The 23,545-nt window shown below is 47.2% G+C and overlaps 2 long non-coding RNA genes across 2 annotated transcripts; both read left to right on the top strand.

Annotated features, from left to right (window-relative positions):
• Nucleotides 1–1,863: 1,863 nt before the first annotated feature.
• LOC103690569 (uncharacterized) lies at nucleotides 1,864–8,727 on the top strand. The gene is made up of 3 exons (XR_594485.4): nucleotides 1,864–2,145; nucleotides 2,962–3,131; nucleotides 8,092–8,727. It is a non-coding gene; the product is annotated as an uncharacterized LOC103690569 (long non-coding RNA).
• A 10,427-nt stretch (nucleotides 8,728–19,154) lies between these two features.
• LOC134480404 (uncharacterized) lies at nucleotides 19,155–22,746 on the top strand. Its single transcript, XR_010054854.1, has 2 exons — nucleotides 19,155–19,395; nucleotides 21,782–22,746. It is a non-coding gene; the product is annotated as an uncharacterized LOC134480404 (long non-coding RNA).
• The last annotated feature ends 799 nt before the right edge of the window (nucleotides 22,747–23,545 follow it).

The following is a 23,545-nucleotide window of genomic DNA, read 5'->3' as shown; positions in this document are numbered from 1 at the left end:
GACGCTGCTCTAGAGGCTCCCTGCTACTGCAATTGTGAGATTTAGAGGCACAAATTTGAAAAATGATCTTTGAGCCCTAGATGGGAAGGCGGAAAGAGGTTTAAGAACCTTTAATTTAGTGTTTTGAATAGGTAATGGGTTGGCGTATTTGTTTGGCTATTTATATCTACCTCCCTTCTAATCCTTGTTCCACACTGATTTCTTCCTCGCCCCCAACACTTGGTGGGAGAGAAGGAAGGCTAGAGACAAAAGGGGAAATAGATCTCTTTAGGCTACTTTCTGCTGACTGGGGTGTTGAGTTCCTTGTGGCAAGTCCAGTCTTCATTGTCAGGATATCTCCAGATTCGTTCATCTCTTTGCACACTACAACTTGACCAACCGCAGCAGTGGTAACCAGCAGCCTCCACAGGCCCTCTCAGACTCTCCCTTTTAAAGCCTCTCCACATTTCCCAGAATTAAACTATCTGCAGCTGGTTAAAAAAATCACACCCCTGCTAGTGCGCCAGTCAAATCACAATCACCTGCTGTGAGGCAGCCACTCGTCCCACACCTGGGATTAAAACAAAAACGTATTCACATACCATAACTGAGTTCTTAAAGAAACCAAAGATCTTACTGCAATAATAAACTCGTGCCATTTGAATATCCACAGAAAGTCTTGTCTCTCTCTCTTGCACAAGACTGACTTTCCACAGTTCCCAGGCTGCATAATAAATTTAGTGTCTTACCACTGCGGCACATATTTATCCCCTCACAGGTTCTGTGGGTCAGGAATCAGGTGTGGCCTCCTTTGCAAAGGGTCCCCAGCCTGCAGTTAAGTCACCTTCTGGCTGAGTTTGCATGTAAGGGGTTGGTTCTCATCCTTCCTAACGCTGAGCCCACTTAATAACAGTCCCTCATATTGTGGAGACCCCAAGCATAAAATTATTCTCAGGGCTGCTGCAGAAACACTGATGCGGTCTGTGAGTGTCAAACAATTACTATCTGCATGTTTGCAGAGGAGGTATGCTCAGACCTGCTGCTCTTCTGCAAAATGAATTTTGCTTTTGCCCTTGAACCAGGCAGCCTGTGCATCGGCACACATGGGCTGTTTCCAGCCCTTTTCCTAGCTGTGCAGGCAATGGATCCATTCACAAGACCTTGGGAACAGAGACTTTAACATGCAGATCTAGTGAAACCAGGCATGCTTTTCTCTGTTGTATGCATTCAGTAAGCTCCTGCGCTACTAAAAGCTATTTAATCCTGGGCTGCAAAGTCTGAAGAAGGCCAATGGGCTGAGAGATGGTGCAGCTTGGGGCCCTCTCTAGATGGAGATGTCTGAGGCAGTGCCCTGGGTGAGAGTCCTTAACAGGACTCTTGGAGACTCGTGGACCGTAGAAAGGGAGATGCCAGTCTCTCCTGTCCTGGAGGAGCCCCAAGGAAGCTGGTTAGGTAATCCTAGTGGCCTCTTCCCACACAGGGCAGCAGCCTTGCTGTGGGGGAGTCAGGACTTCCAAGGCTGCTTCCTGGCTGCAGCCAGCATAAAGAGCTTGAGAATCTAATGTCGGCCCCCATAGGGTTGAAGAATTAGTCTTGAATCAAAAATCCCTAAACGGGTCTGCAGAGAGATGATGTTCTCGATTTGGGCACAAGTTGGTGGTTTAAGAGATTAAATAGGAAAGAAGTCCCAAGGACTGGAAAAACATAGTGAGAGATGCAGGCTGTCTTGGGAAACAAAATAAGAAACTCAGCTGGGAGGTGGTGGGGACACCTTTCATCCCACTACTTGGGAAGAGGAGACAGGCAGATCTCTGTGAGTTAGAGGCCAGCCTGAACTACGGGGCTATACAGGGCACAACAAAACAACAAGAGGTCAGATGCTAGAGGCATAAATGCTAATAGAAAAATAACAGCTCAAAATAACCAAGATGAAGTCCGTGAGGCAGTCAGCTGCACACCAGTGGCCTCACGGAAGACACACCCACTTGGCTGGACTCCGGAGGAGGTCGCAGTGGGAGGTGTGGATCCTGAAGCTCTTTTCCTGGGGTTTTAAATTCTCCACACTGGTCAGCTCCAGGCTGCCTCTCTTCTGAGGCCTAGGCTGTGAGTAGTGCCTGCCAATCTCAACTGTCCATCAATAGGCTGTCCTGGGAGTCCGGCTCACCAGTGAGTAAAGAAGTTGATTTTAGTTCGTTGGGTGGTTTATGACTGATGGCACCACTGGAGACTTTCAAGTTCTTTACAGATTGAAACCATAATTCTCTGTTTCCTAAAAAGATTTCTTAGTGTGTGAGAGTTTTATCTCTGTGAGTCTGTCTGTCTGTCTGTCTGTCTGTCTGTCTGTCTCTCTCTCTCTCTCTCTCTCTCTCTCTGTGTGCATGTGTGTGTGTGTGGACCCATTTGTTAATTTTTATTGCCCTTCCTTCTCTCTATCCTTCTTCCTTCTTTCCTTCCTTTCTCCCTCTCTCCCCTTTCTTCCTTTCTTCCTTCTTTCCCTATTCCTTCCTTCCTTCCTTTCTTTTTTTCTTTCTGTATTCATATTTGAGCCTGAGCACCACATCATACATGTAGAGGTCAGGAAAACTTGCAGAACTCAATTTGCTTTATAGAACTCTGTGTGCACGTGCGCATGTGTGCCTGCGCGTGTTTGTGTGTGTGTGTGTGTACTCGTGTGCAGAGACACATTCATTTATTTTTACTCTGTCCTTCCAATCTTCCTATCATGTTTGTCCTGAGGATGGAAGTCAGACCATCCTGCATAGCATCAGGTACTCTCCCCGCTGAGCCATCTCTCCAGCCCCACGACATTGATTTTCTTTTGTAAATGATAAGCCAGTCTTGGAGTGCTGAACTAGACTTGATTTGGTCATAATATATTGTTCTATTCATGCATGATTGGATTCAATTTGCCAGCATTTTGTTCAGGATTTTGCATTTACATTCACGAAAGGGATTGACTGGCAATTTTTCTTTCTTGTTCAGCCCTTGTCAGCTCTCTGTAACGTCGCGCTGCCTCGTGAAGTGAATTAGAAAGATGGTTACATCGCAGCAAAATGAAGTGTAAAGAGCATTGTCTCCCCTAAAAGCATCTGAGTCAATTTGGACCCAGGCTTATGGGACTGTCCGACATGGAGATCCAATTTCTTTCGCAGGTATAAAAATACTCCTATTTGCATGGGATTTCCTGAAATTGGTCGATAATTTCCTTCATGCTGTCTTATAATTCATTTCAACCTTTCCTTCAGGATGACGTCTCTGCTGACTGGTTGCATTTAGAACCTTCGTTCTGGCTGCTTGGTCCTCCGAGCTTCTGTTTTCTTTGGAGTTGATTTCCCTTTGCCTCTTGCTTGTTCTTGTCAGCTCACTTATGCTTCATTCTCTCTCTCTCTCTCTCTCTCTCTCTCTCTCTCTCTCTCTCTCTCATAAATTTAGCACAACAAATTTCCAGGTATGCTTTTATTCGGGTACTATGAATTTTAATGCACCCCGTTTCCACTGAGATTTACTTCTAAGTACTGACTGCATTGCACTGTGATTTCTTCTTGACACATGCGGTTTTCCAAAGCAAAGAGGTTCATTTTCAAACACCAGGGCTGTTCTGGTTTTTCACATTTGATTTGGGAGGGGGAGGGCTGGAGAGAGGGCTGGGTGGTGAGAAATGTGTGCTGTTCTTCCAGAGGACCTGAGTTCAGTTCCCAGTTCCCACACTGAGCCGCTTACAACTGCCTATAACTCACATTCTCGTGAGTCCGACAAGCCCTTTGGGCCTCCACCAGTAGCCCACCCTATCCCAACCCCAGATGTGGCATACAGTCACAGTGACACACACATATGCATATAAATACAATTTTATTTTAAACTTAACTTCACTGTGATATGGGAACATATTCCAAATAATTTCAAAACTAAAGTGTGTCAAGACTTTGTAGCCTGGCATATATTCAATTTGTGAGAACTATTCTTCAGCAGAATCCTGGTGAGATTAACTGTCAGCTTTGTCCCAACATAAAAATCACACGAAAGGAAGACCTCAACTGAGGGATTTTTAAGGTCAGATTGGCATGTCTGTGTAAGACTGTCTTGATAGTTAATTGTCATAGGGGGCCCTAGCCCACTGTGGGTGGTGCCATTCCCTAGGCAGGTAGACCTGGGCTATATAAGAAAGTGAGCTGAGCAAGGTCCTGTACAAGCCAGTCAACGCTGTTCCCACTGTTGCCACGGTTTCTACTACACTTCCTTGGCTGTGAGTTCAGTTCCTTGAGTCATAGATAAAGCTGTGTGGAAGAGCAAGCAGGCATCCCAACAAGCACCTGGCTGAATCCCTCAATGATGAACTGTAACCTATAAAAGGAAATCATCTGTTTTCCTTTCCTATGCTATGTTGTGTCTGAATGTTTCCTTGCAGCAACTAAAAGGACACTAAAACAATCAGCAATCCTCAAACCTTAGAGTTTCAGGCTCCCTTCATACCAATAAAAACTACTGTGACTCCAGCATTGTTAATGTGGGTTACAGAAAAGGATATTTATCATGTCAAAATAAAGAAACTTTTATATCTACTTATTAGTTTCTTGGAAACAATAGTCCCAAGCCCGTTTCGTGTTAGCTTAAATAACATTTTCATGAGAATGTGGTGACCAGGGTGTCTTTCTTTTTTCAAGTCTTTTTGACACCTGGCTTCATAAAAGGCAATCGGGTTCTTGCTTCTGCATCCAGTTCATTCTTACTATGTTGTGTTGACTGAGATGTGTGACAAAGACAGCTGCACACGAGTGTGTCTCAGGGGAGGGAGGAGTGCACCCACAGGCTTTGCGCCTGAAGATGGTTTTCTTCAGTGGGGAGACACTGAGCAAGTGGTGGCTCCTATTGATTGGATGCAATGTGAAGCCAAAGCAATGGATACTTTGTGTTATTATATTAAGATCCATGACTGGGCTACAGGGGTTAAGAGCACTGGCTGCTCTTCCAGAGGACCCAGGTTCAATTCCCAGCACCCATATAATAGCTCACAACTGTCTGTAACTCCAGTTCCAGGGGATCCAGCATCCTCACACAGACATATACACAGGCAAAACACTAATGCACACTAAATAGTAAATAAGTAAGTAAATCATTTTTATAAAATCCATGAATCTGTAGAATAGAATTTTTGGAACGGAACCTAATCCATGCCTGGTTTTATGTCATGCACTGGCCTGGTAGACAATGTCAGGGACACTTGCCAATACAGACATATCTTATTACACAGTATCAGAACTCATATTCACTCAACTCATCACCAGCCATGGGAAAATCAGAGTGATTTGCTCATGGTAACAGAGTCAAGTTTCCCTAAATTCCAACTTGTGCTTTAAACTAAATTCCCATCATAGACAACGTAGACTGGACACACTGTTCCTTGGGAAGACAGTCCCACACACACTTCAAGAACATTTGCCAAGTCAAGTCTAAGTGCCTATGTCAGTCATGCTTTCAAGCAACAGCACTGTCTCGTAGAAAAATAAAAAAGAAAGAAAAGGAAGAGGCCCTTTAGCTTGGAGTTTAAAGTGAACCATGTGATTTCTTCTCCTGAGCCAGCATGGAATTCCAGTTGACCAGCGGTGGTGTAACTTGAATCTCATTGTGTCACAGAGAATGCCGAGAAGCCGTGGCCTGTGTCTCAAGACTTAAAAAAATGAATAGTCCTCCAGTGACATCAAGGATATTCTTGATGACACCAGTTGCCCTTCTGATCTACTTCTGAGCATCTGTCTGCGGGGGATGGGCAAAATGGCTACTTCCGGTTCCTCTATTCCCTGCTGTCACTTTGGCAACATCAGTTGTTCACACAATAAAAAGGGAAGTTGGATGATATCATTAATAGTCTTTGGACCCTCCCCACGGGGGGGGGGGGGAATCTGAGGACCACCCTTTGAGGGACTGTGCTAAGAGAAGGGAGAGGCTCCTCTGGGTTCTGGGTAGCTGTCTAGGGCAATGGAAGGAGCTGGCTCATCATGAAGGTCAAAGGGCAGAGATATACTTCTCAGCAATGTAGCCTACTTCAGATTTTCAGCTGAGCTCCGCTGCTTTGGGGTGATGGCGATGAGCTATTTCTAGCTGCACACTGTGAGTACATGGGAGAAGGAAGAAAATTTGTGCTGTTTCTTTAGGCTACAATAAAGCCCCGGCTCTGTTACCTGGATCTCAATGGGCCTCCCAGAAGAGTTTCCCAGAGTTGATGTAACTACATCCTGTGGGTGAGGAGGAGCTTCATGATCGGAAATACTGTCCAGAAGCTCTGGAAGCTGATGTCTGGGCTCAGGTGCTGGAACCAGGCTGGTTTCCTCTGAGGGACCTGAGAGAGATAATTCCAGTTGGTAGCTGGTGACCCATAGCATCCCTTGGCTTACAGATGCATTGTCCAATCTCTGCCTTCATCTTCTCTGTCTCCGTAGAACACTTTGACCTGTGTCCAGAATTCCATTGTTAAATTTAAAAACGTCATTCATACAAGTATAATTTAAACATTGATTATATCCTCCCCTAATTTTCTCTTTCTTGTAGGGACATCAGCTGTATTATAGAAAGGTGCACCCCACTAGTTACATCTGCAGTAACCCTATTTCCAAGCAAGGCCATACATTCTAAGGTACTAGAAGTTAGGACTTTCTATGTGAATTTGGTACAACACAATTTATCTATAACAACCACCTAACCTTTGCTTAGATACTAAATAGTAATCTCTTTTCCCCCAGCTTTCTCAGTCTCTCTCTCTCTCTCTCTCTCTCTCTCTCTCTCTCTCTCTCTCTCTCTCTCTCTCTCTCTCCATTTCCTTACTACACAGACAATAAAGTGCTAAGAATATAAAAGGTGATTTTTGTCTAGAACTCTGTACCCAAAGAAAGTAGGATGTGTTAATAACTTTATAATAACGATGTGCTAAATAAAACATAAAAGGGGGGGGCTGGAGAGATGGCTCAGAGGTTAAGAGCACTGACTGCTCTTCCAGAGGTCCTGAGTTCAAACCCCAGCAACCACACGGTGGCTCACAACCATGTGTAATGGGATCCGATGCCCTCTTCTGACAGGCAGGTGTAGATAGACCACTCATATACATAAAATAAATAAAACATAAAAAATAATAATAATGATGTGCTACTAACAATGATGTGCTATAAAATGATGAAACATATAATAACATATTTTATAATAATGATATACTAATTGAAGACTTGATCAAGAAGGGCCAATCTAAGGTAGAAGACAGGAAGCGAGGAGAGGGACCTCCAGGCAGGTGGTGAACCAGCTGCTATTGGCTCAAGGGCAGGACCAGTTCCGTCTCCTCTAGAAATCGCAAAGTTCTGAGGCTGCAAACCGTGAGGACTGAAGCAGTTGCTGAGGCCTCAGCAAACATTGACATTTTATTTTTACCAGAGTGGCAGTCCCCGGAGGGACGTAAGCAGGGCATGCCATAGCTTGTATTTGCAAGCCTTTTCTTAAGTATCTTTGGATGCCCTATTACATAACCAAGTCAGAAACCAGCAGGAGGGAGCTGGAGGACCTCTTTTAGGTCACAAGCTTTTAGGGACAGGCTCCAGCCCAAAACAGGCACCTACCTCTCCAGCCTGCCCCTGCAGCCAGGTGAGTAACCTGAAAGATGCAGTCCCAGTACTTCCTGCATTCTGAGAAGCAAGTCTGTGTCTCCACAGTCACGTCCCATCTGAAGCATTCTGAGTGAAAGGCCACGAATTTCCCAACCCTGGACTTTCATTGCCTTCCTCCCCCGAAATTGGCTTCCCACAGGAAAAACTGGGTCACATGTGGAAAATGGGCTCATGTCAAATGGGAACGCTGTGAGGATTCTTCAGCCGGCTGATTGCATCTGAGAGGCTGCTGACTGGAGGGGGCTGCTGGCTACAAGGGACTGCGCACCACAGTCTGACCTCTGTGACCCATAGCATTGGCAAATACATTACCTTCAGTCATTCCTGTGCGCTATAGGATGGCGAGGAGATTTGATAGTTTATGGGTTTATGGCTCTGTGGTTCAAAGGACTGCAATCTTCTGCAGTGCCGTCTCCTCGTGCCTCCTTGGAAGGAGTGACTGATGATTGCTAACCACTATTTCCTTTAGGTCAAGGCTCGGAGGTGTCTAAGTAATGAAGAAACCCTGGCAGTGGGCAGGGATGTGAGCCCCCTCATCTAACCAAACACACTTCGCACCCAGTAGCCCTGCCAGTCAGCTGATTTCATCCTGCTCTGTTTCCAAGGACCTTGAACCTACAAAATACACTCAACTCAGGTAGGGAAGTCACGGCCCAAAGAACAGAATGTCTCGAAACTTACGGAGTAGACACCTCCCATCAAAACAGAGTATGGGCCATTAGTATGCCTGTGAATGTTCTGATGCACACATGGGGGAAGGGGCTAGGCTTGATTAGCTCGAATAACATATTATAACCCAGTTTATTCAGGACATCGCTCGCTGCTTCACTCTATAACTAACATAAGCCACTGTGAAGAGGATTTTTACACCATTTAGTGTATCTTCAAAAAGTCACTATGTGCTTTCCTCCCCAACACACCTCACAGGCTGGGCCAGCATGTGGGGCTCATGACTGCCATTTGGGGACAGCCAGCTCTGGAGAGACTGAGTGGAAGGCTCCAGCCCCTGTATCTTATGTCTGTGTCCTGGGAGAGAGCAGAAGCAGGAACTTAGTAAGTAGAGCAGATGACTTTTAGAGCCAAGCTAGACTGCGTACACATGAGGAGAAAGGGGTAATGGGGTGGGGTGTGAGGGAGGGAAGAGACAGAGAGAGGGAAGAGAGACAAAGAGAGGGAAAGGAAGGAGAGGCAAACAGAGATATGTGTCTCTGTTCTTCCTGCCTTCCGGATGATAACGTTTCTTATCCACTAAAGTTATCTTGTCTCTCCTGACATCTTAACTTGCCCCGTGTGTATGTGTATACAGATACACATATTCAGTTCGAAGAGAACAGTTCTGTACCCATAACCCTGGAGCCGCATTCTGAGGGACACAAGGGTCTTCTTTCCCAAAAGCTTCCGACTGCTTCCTGAAGCTGTAGGCCTAGAGAGGAAAGGAAGATGGCTGAACTGTGGACGGGGAGATTCGTGGCTGTGCTGTCCTGTATTTAGTCGATGTCTATGTTTGTAGCCAAGCAAAGTGGGTCCAGTTTACAATGACAAACTGCACAATGGGCTCCACCAAGGCACTGTGTTCAGTGAAGTAGCATCAGTCATAGCTGTCACCCTGCTGTAAGCAGTGACTGTCTTAGCCAAGTGACAGGATGTGCCACCACTGACTGCCCTGGTTTTATCAGTCAGCTTCCTTCTAAACTTGGTGGTTTGTGCTTAAGAGTGTTTTGGCCTCTCAATTTTATGAAAATAGAAACACACATGCCACTTTTGGTCTCACAGAAAGACCAGTAGCGGGCTAGATTTTTCCCTGTGTCTCCTGCTAGAATCTCTGAACTCCACCCTTGCTCCAGGCAGCCTCCTGTTGACAGCACACTTCTGCAGAATTTCTCTAACATTGGTAAACTCTTAAGTCAAGAGTCTTTTCAGGCCCCATTTAAGGATTGCTTAACCGCATAAACCACGCTCTGCCTGCGTGACTGAATCCAAGGATCCAGAAAATTCTATTTAGCGAAGTTCTAAAATATCACCACTCGGGTGCTCCTAAGAACTTCCAAGTCCTATTGAGTGGTTTATTTCTTCCTGGCTTTGGATCTTTTGAACACCACTTTCACGCCATAACAGGGCTGCCCAGAGCCCTTTAGAGACTCCGTGATTGTATTATCCGCTTGAGTTCAGGAAAGGGGTTGAGCACGGGCAGAATAAGGCTGCCTTATTCTCCTTTCTGTGGTGGTGAAAAAAATGCCCGGACAAGAACAACTTAGGAAAGAAAGGGTTTATTTTACTCACAACTTGATGTTATAGTCCATCACAGAGTAGAAGTTTAGAGTCCAGGAGCTTGAGACAGCTGGTCACATCCCAGCCACAGTCAAGAGAGAAAATATTGATGCGTATGCTCAACTAGATCCTCATTTTTATACAGCCAGGAGTCTAGTCAGGGAACCGCTCAGTCTATAGTTAAAGGGCTCTTCTCACGTCAGTAAACTCTGTCTAGACAGTCCCCTGCAGGCGTGCTCAGAAGCCTACATCCCGGGTGATTCTAGAGTCCAATGACTCGACAACTAATACTACTTGTCACAAAAGCCAAGGGTGTCTTATCCATGCATTGGTGCTGGTCCCCATGCTGGATTCTCACTGTCTCTGTCCCCACATCCACAGTGGGTGACAGACAAGAGCTTGCATTGCTGAAGAAAGCCCTCATCCTGTTCCCTCAGTGTGTTCTAGTGGTTGTATAGGAGGCCAAGTTTCTGCCCCCTACTAATTCTACAAATGTGTCTTCCAGGATCTGAACAAGTCTGGCCCTGCCATGGTGGTGCCTCCCTTCAGCCTTTCTCTGTGTTACTCAGACATCCACATTCTTCGCTACAGCATTTGTCTGTGGTGTGTCTTCCCTTGTGTGCCTTTGGTTAACTTGTGGATGTGTTCCAGGTCACAGATGCTTCAGGCTTCTAAGCAACAGGGGTGGTCTGTCCTGCTAGTGAGGGTGGCCTTGGCATCAGATATGCTTCTCTTGGAACACTCCTTAACAACTGTTCACCAAGATGTCCTCTTGTCGTTTTGAGCCCTCACCCAAGACTCCTGGAGATCTCTGCAGGCCACAGGTGATTTTCAGCAGAGCCCCGACCCTTCCCACTCTCAGAACCGCATGTGGAGGCTTCTTTCCCTCAAGTGACACAACCCCCTGTTCATGTGCCAGGCTTAATGGAGTACTCCCAAAACCCCGACAGTTCTCACCAGACAACTCCTGAGTCCTCTCTCTCTCTCTCTCTCTCTCTCTCTCTCTCTCTCTCTCCTCCCTTCTTCCCTCCCTCCCTCACTCTTACTCTTCCCTTCCTCCTTCCCTCCCCCTCCCTTTGTCTCTCCTCCTATCTCTCCAGCCCATCCCCCTTCCTCTTCTCCCTCCCTTCTCCCTTCTCCCATTGGATTCTGGGCTTCTCCAACTGATGGAACATCCATTCCCAGTAGCTGCTTCTTCCTTCCTAGTGTTTCAGAAGGGCTATGGGGAATGCATTGTGATTTCTACTCTGTAAGAAGGCAAGAAGAGCTACTCTCATGGAGTCAGTTTAGTTTCAAATAAAAAGTGTCTCATTACATTGCTAATTGATCAACACTGCAGTACGGGATATATTACCATTTCTAGAGGAAGTCTCTAGAACATATCAAAAAGTCTCATTCATCCACAGCACTGCTTTAAAAAAAAAAGAAAAGTCAGAGGAGCCCACAAACTTAAAGCCTTCTTTGAAGCATTCCTTGCCACCTCTTTGTACTCCAGGGCAGGAGCCATGGCTGTGTGTTAAGATTGAAACTCATTGTTGAGTCCAGGAGGAAACTGGCGATGGCCTCAGAGCCACTGGGGTTCATAACCATTCTTTGCATTCCAGAGCTTAACCTCAGATTCTCTGGAGGTCCGGTTCTAACAGCATAGATTCACAGTCAGCCTCATCTTCACTCACTGAGCAGACAAGGCTTATGGACCCCTGCTGGGTACCAGAAACGTGTGTATCACAAGCATACAGCAGGGATGGGAGAGAGCCCACCACCATTCAGCTCACAGCACAGGGAACACCAGACATCACAGCACTTTGAGGTCTGTATATGGTAGAGGGACCATGGGGACTTTAATATCAACTGTTCTTCTTAAGGAATAAGATAAACCTTCTCTGCCCTCCCAGTCTGTGAAGTGTTCACTCAGGGCTTCACATAGCTCCCAAAGAATGTTCCTAGAGACGTTGTCTTGGTTGTTGGTCCACGGAGTTCTTTGCCCATGGCATTTCCTCTAGGTTAGTGTTGGTGCAAAGCAAAGCTACTGGCTTATTTTGGGCTGGACACCTTATTCAACCTTTTTACTGTGCTCTTAAATGTGAGAATATCGTTTCCACCAAGAGCCATCTGCGTGGCCCTCAGAACGTTGTTCTCTAAGTTGTAATGTTTATCCAGTCATGTTCAGGGTAGAAGAAGGAAGTGTGCTACAAAACTCTTGGGAGATCATTCTCTCCCATTCCAGGAGCAAGCCCCGTTCTCACAGGACACATGTTCCAATGCACCAAAATTGTGCCATCTCATGAAGCCCCTTATCCTTCCTCAATATCCAGTGACTTCCGTTCCTCCTGTGGTTACCTGGAGAGGCTGGGTGCTTCCTGTCCTCTGGGACCTTTTTGTTAATACTCTTAGCAGCCAATGCTCTCAGAGGCTAAGAAAAGGCTAAACCATGGGTTAGAATCAAGTCGGGCATGTATGTCTTGGCCATGTCAGAAGGAACAAATTCAGAAAGGCCAGAGAAGGACATGTACCTGAACTTGCAGGATGGCCAGCAGGGTTCACACCTGAGCCATGAGATGCTGGCCATGACAAAGAAAGTCTCTCTATTGGTTTGACAAGTCTCTGACTGAGTGGTGTGGGTGGATATCCTGTAGGAAGTGGTGTAGAGGTGGGATCCTGGGCTCAGTGTCCATCAGCGCTATCTACAGGACGTCAGGAGCAGAAGAAAGAGACAGAGGAGAGAGGCACTGGGCATCTCAGAGGTACCCAGATGGCCTGGAGGTGACATTTGATAACAGCCACGGAGGCTGATCTGTGGTCTCAGCCTTTGAGACACTTTTCCTGGGTCCCATCTGCCAGCAGTCAGGATTATGAGCTTTGGACTGTGTCTTTAGGCTCCTTAGACACTGTGGGTCTTAGCCTCAGTGACACAGGTTACCATTCCACATCAAGTGGTTCACACCAATCCCGCCGTGCTGGGACCGAGCTGGGTTCAGGCAAGAGTCACTTTGTGGAAAATCACTCCGAGTTCATTTTCGACAATTGGCTCATGAAAATGTTGTTTGAGGGCACATCCCGTGTGTGTGTGTGTGTGTGTGTGTGTGTGTGTGTGTGTGTGTGTAGAGTGTGTGTTTATCCAACTCAATGTCATCGACTGACATATTCATTCAGGCAGTATTATTAAAGAGCACGAATGAGGCATATGAGCTTGAATTCCATCTCACTTGGCTGGAGATACTCTGAATACATGTAAAACCACTGTCTACATGTACTGTCAGAGTAACTGCATGACAGAGATGTGTGATCAGCACCATGGGAACATGTGAGAGAGTATCACTGTCCACTTGGGAGACTCTGGCAAGGTGTGAGGCCATAAGAAGTGTTGCAGGCCTAGTGGAATAAATGTGTGGTGTGCCCAGCAGAAAGGCTATTGATTCAGATTGAACAAGAGCCCGGGTAGGCTGAGTCCTCTGTGGAGAGGACATAGGGACAGTGTTGGGATGCTGGAGAGAAGGGGACACATACTGCTCTTGTGTGAGAGTTTATTGTAACCATGATCTTTACATTCAGGGCCAAGGCAGGGCCGAACTCTGTTGTCAGTAATGTGTCAGTGTAGAGGGCTGCAAGCATAATGCATGGATCACGCTTGTCGTCCTCCCTGGCAACCCTGTGACATGGGACCTCTCGTATCTGTGTCTGTACTAGTCGCTTTTCTTGGTGCTGTACCAAAATGCCAGATAAAGACATATGAAGGATAAAGGAAGGAAGGGTTCGTGTGGGCCTAGGGTCTGAGGACCCAGTCGCTCATGGTGGAGAGGGATGGTGATATGGGGAACCAGGCCCTCATTCTGTGGTGACAGATTCAAGAGACTCAACTTGCAGAAAGGGATGCTGGCACAGAGAAAAGTCAAAGATGGCTGAAGCATGGATTTGGTGTGAGACGGTGGCTTTTAAAGTCCCTGATAATGAAAAATTCTGCCCCTTTTCCTCAAAGGCTGTTTCTTGAGAGAGTTGCAGGGGCTGGAGTGATGGCTCAGTGGTTAGAAGCACTGAATGATCTTGTGGAGGACCTGAGCTCAATTCCCAGCATCCACAGGGTGGCTCACAAGCACCTGTACCTCTAGGTCTAAGAGAATTCCTTCTTCTGACTTTCACGGGCATGTGGTACAAACATTCACTCTAGCCAATTCCCTTTGCCCAGCGCCCTATTCTACATGTTGAGAACACAAAGCTTTATCTAACTGTGGGGCTTGAGACCACTCCCTCTTCTTATCCCAGTCATGCAGCAGCCTGCCAAGAGCTCTCAGGCTTGCAGAACTGTGAGACAGGAAGGCACCAGTGGGCAGCAAGAAGAGAGAGGGGCCACCACCACCTCACCTTCCTGCTGCTCCGTGGCTCTCTAATGAACACTGGGCGTGCTTCCTACTGAGACTGGAGTATAATGGTCATTTATTCCTGTGACAAGAGTCTAAGGCAGCTGGTCACTTGGTCGCTTTGCATCTGTAGTCAAGAAGCAGAGGTAGACGCTGGTGCTCTGCTCACAGAAAGCTTTTCATTCAGGGTCTAGGACCCCAGCTGATAGGACAATGCTGCCCACAGCCAGGGCGTGGCATCCTCCCTCAGACTTCTTTGGAAGCATCCTCACAGATACACCCAGAGGTGTCTCCCAGGTGATTCCAAATTCTGTCCAGTTGCCATGGAAAACTAAGCTGTCAGTGTTCAATGAGTATTTGATGTAACAGAATCTTTAGTATCCTGCTCTCTTCTCTATGCAGCAATTCCAATGCCCATGTTAGTCAGAGAAGCGTCCTGCTCCTATGTGATATTTATTTATTGAAATGTTTGGTTTATGTCTTTGTGGGGTACTGGCATGTGTGTATATGTTACTATACGTGTATATGCATGCATGTGTGTGTAGAGGGTAGGGGTTGATGTCAGATGTTGTTAGCTCACCAGGGATTCCACTAGGCTCGTCCCAGGGACCTAGCAGCAACTTATGTCATCATCTGCTGCTATCACTTACCACCCACCAGGTGCATATAAAGGACTGCTCCATACTCCAGGTCTCTCTTTTCCTCTCTCGGTTCCTACATGTTCCCGGCTGGCTTCTCCCTCCCTTTCTGTCCTTCTATGTCCTCTCTCCTCTGTCCTCATGGCTCTATTCCCGTCTGTCTGCCTCTATCCCTTCTCCAGGTCCTCACACCCCTCCTTCCCCCCAAATAAACCTCCCTAATACCAGGTCTGTCACATGATGTGATTTCTCAGGGCGACACCTTGGCACTGGTTTGCCAGGTACCCCCGACCCACTGCCACATTATATTTCATAATGAAGAGCCCAGAACAATTCGAGGCACTGGTCTGCTGGCCCCCTTCTTACTGCATGTGAGTCCTGCATTCTTGTCAGATGCAGTAAATCTACCTGACCTGTGTGAGCCCCATAAAGGTTGAGATAAGACCACAGCTTTAGAATAGCTTTTAGTCTGTACCAACGTTATGCTATCTGCCACATCGTGGGCTGCAGAGCTAACCCTTGATTCACGAATTCCTTCTTTATTATCCTCTGAGCATCTGCTTGTGGGTTTATGCTTCAAAAGGAGACTGCTCTTGACCTTTCAAGGTGGTTGTGTCAGCTCCTGAGACTGGCCGCTACCCTAATAGGTTAGAAGTATTTTCCTGCAGTGAATAAAGTTGCTTTATTGATTTATTTCTGACTTCTGTGGTTGTCATGGTTTGAATATGCTTGGCCCAGGGAGTGGTGTTATTTGGAGGTGTGGTCCTGTTGGAGTAGGTGTGGTCTCCTTGGAATAGGTACATCACTGTGAGTGTGGGCTTTAAGACCCTCATCCTAGCTGCCTGGAAGACAGTCTTCTCCTGTTTGCCCTAAGAACAAGATGTAGAACTCTTAGCTCCTCCTGCACCATGCCTGCCTGGATACTACCATGCTCCTACCTTGATGATAATGGACTGAACATCTGAACCTGTAAACCAGCCCCAATTAAATGTTGTCCTTATAAGAGTTGCCTTGGTCATAGTGTCTGTTCACAGCAATAAAACCCTAAGACATTGGTCCTTTCCTCATAATTGTGTGCCCCATGACCCCAACAACAACAAATGTCTTTCTCAATTACTCTCCACCTTAAGTATCCAGGCAAGGTCTCTCACTAGATCCTGAAGCTACCCGGCTTGCTCTGGTGGGGGGAGGGGTAGTCTCTGACTCTGTCTTATTTCTGGGACCACAGGCTAGTTACCACAGCTGTGCAGCCAGTATTTAGTGCTGGGGATCTGAACTCCTGCCCTCATGCTTTGAGACAGCCCTCGATATTTTCTGCACAATATAAAAATTATTCTTGAGTCCCTGGTGGGCACAGTAAAGCAGGTCCCCAAGTTTTAAATCGTGTAAAAACAAGTGGAAATGCTGCACCAACAAGAAGGTTAGATGCCCTAGATGCCCGACAGCTGTGACTTTGCATGTGCTTTATGGAGCAAAACCATTCTCTGTTTAGGAAGAGATTTACCTTTTATTTGTCTTTCTTTCTAGAAGTTAGTGGTGTGAGCTGTGGCATTTTTTCACAGTTGATTGCCTCCTGGGCAAATTCCCAGAAATGCAGAGACAGTAGTTTGTGGTCTGCTCTGTGCTGTTTGAAGGTCGAGCAGCCCCTCTGGATTGCTTCTCACAGCTGAGACTGTCCCACCACTCAGAGGAGGAGTGTGTGGGGAGAGAGGGTCAGGAGGACCTGAGCTGTTCAGATGGTTTCTAAAGGAAGCATTTGCAAGGTACACACACACAGACACACACACAGACACACACACACACACACACACACACACACACACACACACACACACACACACTCTGAATATGTATTTGTAGATAAATCAGCAGACCTAGCTACCCCCTGTGGTGGTCCCTGACAGAAGGTTTCCAGCCCCCTAAAGACAATTGGATTTGCTACTCTTGGCAATTCCCTGTTGTGCTTAAGCTTCTCACTCAAAATGCAGCTACAGCTTAAAATGTAAATGCCCTCTGACCCAATTCACTCCAAGGTGAATAACAAAGGTTGATCTGGAAAGACATTCCTGGCAGAATTACTTAAGACGGAAAAATATGCAAAATTCCCAAATGCCCGGTAAGGAGGAGTGAGTCACAGCATACCAATGCTGGGCATAGGGGCAGCAAAATCAAGGTTTAACATTCACAAATACTCAGAATACATTCTTAAGGGACAGAAGAACAAAGAACCCCAAACGGTGCTTCCTACAATGTTGCAATTACAGGATACATAAAAATACATGTACTCCTGTTCACATATATCTAAACACACATACATACAAATGCATGTGCACACTCGGCCCGATTCTAAGCCTTTAAAACTCCACGTCTGGGCATCAATGCATCCAAATTGAAACAGGATGTGGAGCACTTACCAACATCCCCACGTCTGTTAGAGTCAGTCTCACAGCAGCAAGCTAAGGAAGCAACCGAAGAGTCCATCAAAGAATGGACGGAAGAGGAAAAGCGATGGTTTATACACAGAGTGGGCGAGAGACTACGCACCCACAAAGTGAACATAATCCTGACATCGGTAGCAGAAAGATAGGACAAATGCCGCCTGTGCTCACCTGTGTGGGGGATGGAAAAGAGTTGACTTCAGTAGGGCAGAGAGCAGAAAGGCAGCCACCCCAGGTATGAGAGATCTTGGTCAAAAGGTACAGAGACTCTTAAATGGGAGGAGTCACTAATCTGCACAGCATAGTAACTGTAGTTAAAAAGGACATCATGTGCATTTCGTAGCTATGAAGATGGCTGAAACATAATTTTGAAACGTCTGATTGACAGTCAGGTGAGTAGGTGAGGTCATGGATGTGCTGATGGGTTTCCTTGTCCCCCCTTTCCCTCCAATGCCTACTTCTTCCCACTGCCATCTCCTTCCATTGCTCCTTCCTCTGTGTCCCCTCCTTCTTTCTCCACCCACTCCTCCCCATCTCCTTCACTTTCCTTCTTGTCTTTGCTCCCCAATTATCTCTTTTCTTCTTAACTGCTCACATTGCCTTTTGGGACCGACCTTCATCCCCCTTAACGTCTCAGCGATGCCTGCCACATCCTTTTGTGTGGACTACCAAACACTGTGACTGGGTTACACTAAGTGACTCGGGTATGATGAGGATGCTTGTGGAGGGTCATCATCAGCTGCAGGAAGAGCACAGGGATCATTTAAAGCTGGGTGACATGTCCACACCTGGAGGCATAGTTTTTTGCAACCTACTTTTAATAAAGGTTCAACCTCTTCTCTAGCCCACCACCCAGCAGAGATAGTGGAAAAGAAAAGCTCTTAGGATATGGGGGAAGTGGACCTGTTCAGCAATAGTTCTTAGGGGTGTGCTTGATCTTGGGCAGCAGTTCAGTCCCATAGCAAACACTAAATACAACTCAGCAGCTGCAGACCAGTCCTCTAGACAGGCAGACCCCAGGCACAAACCAGTTGCTTCAGTCCAGGTCTCCTGGTAGTCAGCCCCTGGACATGGACCAGCAGCAGTAGTTCAATCTTGAAGAAACCACCAGGCTAGCCGACCGGCCTAAGGTGAGGCCACAGAAGTGGCAAGCTGCAGCAGGAACCTCACAAGCACTTCTTGGGTGAGTTTCTCAGTGTTACCACAAGTTGAGCTCAGCAACTCTGTGCAAGGCAAACCATTACCTGTGTGTCTTTAGGGAAGAATAACGGAGCAGAGCAAACCAAACCCATGCTCAGTGGTGACTCCCATTGTCTGTGGGGCCACATTTACACTCCTCCATCCTGGGTCCTTTCACGTGTTTGCTACATCCAAACATCCTTTCACCTGTGTCTGCTCCTGTAAAACATCCTTTCACCCGTATCTGCCTCAGGAAAACATTCTTTCACATGTCTACTCTGGCAAGACAACCTTTCACTTGTACGCCCCAGCAAAACATCATTTAATATAACTGACTAGAAGTTTCTACTTCCCACACCCTCAGAAAGAGATGAGGGCAAAGAGGTGGGGGCAAAGGGATCACCCTCATGGTAGGCATGGGCACCCTGAAGAAGAGCCGACTCCCCAAGAAGACTGGAGCTCCTGACAAATTTATACAAGCTAGATTTGTCAGCAACAACATACACACAAAACAAAAACAAAAAACCAAACGCACACACACACACACACACACACACACACACACACACACACGTGCGCGCACACGTGAGAGAGAATGAGAGAGAGAGAGAGTGAGAGAGAGAGAGAGAGGCAACAAAACAATAGACAAGAAAAACAAATATCTCTCACTTGGACCCTTTTTTCCCCTTCCTAAAGAGCTTGTCTATCTTAAGACAGAGTCAACAGAATGGGAACTTTTAAATAATTTCCTAATTATTTCTTATCAACAGAGCTCATGAAGACACGAGGAGTGGGCTGTGCTGCTGTCCAGCTCCAGAAGACTCCCCCAGATGCATACACAAATGCATGCACAGTGTTTGTGCGGCCCGTGTCTTCTCTGCACGAGGTGCACAGAGTAAGTGTGGGCCACAGCAGTGCGTACAACTATGCCGTAGCTTCTTTCTCATTTCTATGACCAAATCCTCTGACAAAGGCAACGTAAGGAAGGGGCCATTTTGTCTCATGGTTCCTGAGTGACGCAGTCTATCATGGAAGGGTGACATGACAGCAAATAGGGAAAGCATGGTGACAGGGAGACGAGGCAGCTGGCTGATGACACCTTATCTGCACTCAGAAAGCAGAAAGTAAAGAGGAAGTGGGGATGGATATAAAGCCCGCCTCCAGTGACTTACTTCCTCCAGTGAGACCTCAACTCCCAAATGCTTCTCCAAACCTCCCCCAAACAGTGTCCCCAGCTGTGGAGCGAGTTCAAATATTTGAGCTGGTGAGGGATATCCCAAATTCACACCACAGCAGACGGTCCCAGCCCTTTGCCCAGAGGATTTGCGTATCAACAATAAGCAAAATGTCTTTGGTATTGTTTGATTAGTTACTCTTGTGATAGTCGGATTTTAATGAGGAGAGGGCAAAGGAGAAGGCAGGGAAAGCCATGGCGAGAATGGTGTTAGTTCACCAGGCACACCGTCATATATGAGTCCTAATAGAGCCAGGATGACATATGGATGGGACAGGCATGGCTCTGAGCCAGGCACTGCTCTGTCTTCCCCTCAGACCCCCCACTGTGCTAAGACTTCTGGATTTGGAGACCTGGGTGGGTTGGTATCAGGAGGCCACCTACTCTTTATTCCTCTCTTTCTACATGGGGACACAGGGCTCAGGGGAATATGATGACTCGCTTATAATTACCCAGGTCCTGGTGCTTCTCCACTCTTCTCATCTTCTTGCTTTGAACAGGCTGCCCCAATTTTTTTACACACTGAAATCTAATCATGGCCAAAGCCATTTAAGGCTAAGCAGAAAGCCATTTCCTCCCTCGGAAGTTGGATTCTTAGCAGAATGTTCTCTCAAAATGCATCTTGGTTTTTCTTGAAGATGGATCAAAGTTCTATTAGATCATATTTATGGAGGCAGAGCCTACAGCTTCCATCAAAGCTGTTGAGACAGATGTTATACTGTGGGAGGGGACTGTCAGAGCCAGAAGATGGCCAAATGGCTGAGAGACGCCATCTTCTGGGCAAGACACAGCCATGGAAACCAGAAATGACTATGGAAGCCTGCTCTGGGTCTGCAGAAGAATGGGCCTGGGGACAGCACTGCTAAACCATAGGAATAAACTCAAAAGGTCTACTGCCTTCAGTTGTGTTCCTACTGGTGACGCTATTAGGTTCCAGAGTCAGTCCCAATCCGGCAGTCACACACATGGATCTCATAAAGCAAATGGGTCTCACAATAAACCTCAACATCCTGAATCTAGGGACATGACAGGTAGGGAGGAGGGAGCTGGGTAGGAGTAGGGCTGTGGGGTGGTACCCAGAATGCACTGTTAACATGTATGAAATCGGCAAAGAAGGAACACAAAATAGTAACTGATAGGTTTTTCTCTGCCGGTGAAATGAGCCAATTCAAGACAGATTAAAATCTGTATATGCAGATTTATTACCATGGGGAGGGAGGAAAAGGGGAGGGGCAGAGAGAAGGCCCACTCGGGGAGAGAAAGAGGAGAGAGATGAGTAACAAGGAGAGAGCAAAATGTCTGGATTATATTGGGAAGAGCTTCGGGGGGGAAGGGCAGCACAGCCCTTGGGCTGTAGAGTTCAGGGTGGGGGAAGAGTATGCCAGGAAGAGACTAAGGGACGCTGGGATAGCCTGGAGGCCTGGTCTGCTTTAGTATGTAAAATATGTACCTCAGACCCTGTCCTGGGTCTGAAACCTCATAATAATAACAGTATTAAACAACAACTCTGGGAAAGAAAGGTAATACATAAATTCCTTTTGTTTTTTGGGGTTTTTTGGGGGGGGACTATGTTTATTAGATAGAATTTATTTTGGGGACAGACTTACCTAAGACAATCTTCTGGCCATCTGTGATATTTTATGAACTGACAGGTAATGCTCTACATAGCCAGTCTCCTTAGCTGTCTCAAACAGAGGGCAGTAAATCCAACGGCGGTGTGTGTGTGTGTGTGTGTGTGTGTGTGTGTGTGTGTGTGTGAGTGTGTGTGCGCCAGAGAACAACCTCAGGCGTCATTCTTTAAATGCCGCCCAGCTTTTCTGAGACACGATCTCTCAGCAACTTGGATCTTTCCAGGTAGACCGGGTGAGCTGGCCTGCAGGGTCCAGGGATCCTCCTGTCTCCACCTCTGTTCTGCAAGAGCGTGCAGCCACAGCAGGCTCTTTTGCATAGTTTCTGGGAATCAAACCCGGGTCCTCATGGTTGCCTGGCAGGTGCTTTGCTGACAGAGCTCTCCACTGTCCCATCATTCTCATCGTTGTTCCAACAGGATGCTCAGGAACGTTTCCACCCCGGCTGAGGCTGGTTGGGCTGTGCAGCGGTGAAGGTGGGAGACTATTCTGGAAGGAGCTTGCACAGCGTCTGCAGAAACAGAATAGAAAGAGCCTGGTGCTCTCAGGTGCTGGAGGCAACCTGGCCTGCTCTCAGCCACTCTACTGCGTCTGGCCTCTCTCAACTTCCCCCTCCTACTTCCCCTCCTCCCTCTCAGGTAGAGCAACCACCCACATGCAGGCCTCAGGGATGCTGCTGCCCCCGCCACCCACATAGAGAGGAGCCCAGACAAACACCAGCCTCTCTCCTTCAGGCCTTGCCTCCCCAGGCCTGGAGACAATCGGCTTCTTCAAGCATCACCTCTGTACCCAAGCTGATGTCTGTCACCCCTCCTCCCCTGCCTCTGGCACTCCTTCCTCTGAGCTGTGTCTGCATGCAGCCTTCATATTTACTGTGTCTCCACCAAGTGATTTGAAAACTAAGGCTTCACCCCCAAGAAGCAACCCCAAAAGCCATCTGAGGAACTTGTGATATTGACAAGGACCTGCAGTGAGACGATGGTGTGAGGAGGTCTGGCCTCAGGGAAGTGATCAAGTGCTGGAGGCCAAGTCCCCTGAAGAGACTGGAGCTTCCTCTAGCCATCTGAACACACTGTGAGGAAGCCTTTCCTCACTTCAGGCAAACCCAAAAGGGAGCTGTCATCAAACTCCAGCTATGGCTATACCTCCCTCTTACCCTTCCAGCCTCCAGAACTGTAGGAAGATTAGCTTTGGATGCTTATACGCCACCAGCTTGTAGCATTTTGTTATAGCGGCTCAAGAAGACAATGTGGAATAATGGAAAATAAGAACGATGTCATTAGCTGACCCTGTGTACAATATGCATGAGTGGTCAGCATTCATGTGTGACCTAGGCACTGGTGAGACCCTCTTCCCTTTAAACAGTGAAACAGGTGCACACTGTTAGCCTTTCATTTGTTTGAGCTTCTCTCCCTGGCTAACTTCCTCGCCATGAAGTAGTTTCTACCCAGTATCCCCAATGTCTTCTTCTGAGCCACAAGCATGAACTGTGGTACCATGAGTGGGCATGTGCCAGAGAAAGACTTGCATAACCACTAGGGTGGGGCCTGTTCTGTGGCTAAGACAAGGCTGGGGAGATGGTTGGTAATGACTTTGAATCACTTAAAGGACAGTAAGGTCTGAGCCAAGGTAACTGGCTCTAGAAGCAGCAGTCCAGTGGGGAGAGGGAGACAAGTGGATATGAAGGCTCAAGGACTATGTATTCTGCATTCTACTTCTAAAGAGTTCCCAGGGTGGCCTGTTCAGGGGTACTTTGGAGCATGTACCCCAGCCTGTGCTGAGAGCAGGGTCACAGATGACAAGGACAGAGTCCAGGTCTCAAAGGCACAAAGGAACTGGGATGACCTGCTGTAGTTATGCTTGGGCATGGGGACAGTCCTGCTGTCACATGGTCTTAGCACTCTACACTACATGTGGACAGGCCTCGGGCTCTCCCTTAACTCCCATGCTGTGCTCCAGGCCACTGCTTCCCGTCTCCTCTTAGGACATGCTCTCTACCTGTGTGTTCTCCTCTCCCTCCCTGTGTCTCTGGTTCATGGCTTCATTCTTGCAGGTTCCTGTTGGATTGGTTTCCTATTAGATGCCTGGGTTGTGCTCTTATTCAGAGCTCTCTGCTGCCCTTTGTCCTGCTGTTTCTCCTCAGCATCCCTCATCCCCATTCTAACATGTTCTACATCAGGTGT

This window comes from Rattus norvegicus, chromosome 9 (genome assembly GCF_036323735.1).
Source record: "Rattus norvegicus strain BN/NHsdMcwi chromosome 9, GRCr8, whole genome shotgun sequence".
Taxonomy (NCBI): domain Eukaryota; kingdom Metazoa; phylum Chordata; class Mammalia; order Rodentia; family Muridae; genus Rattus; species Rattus norvegicus.
This window is presented reverse-complemented; position numbering and strand designations above follow the sequence as displayed.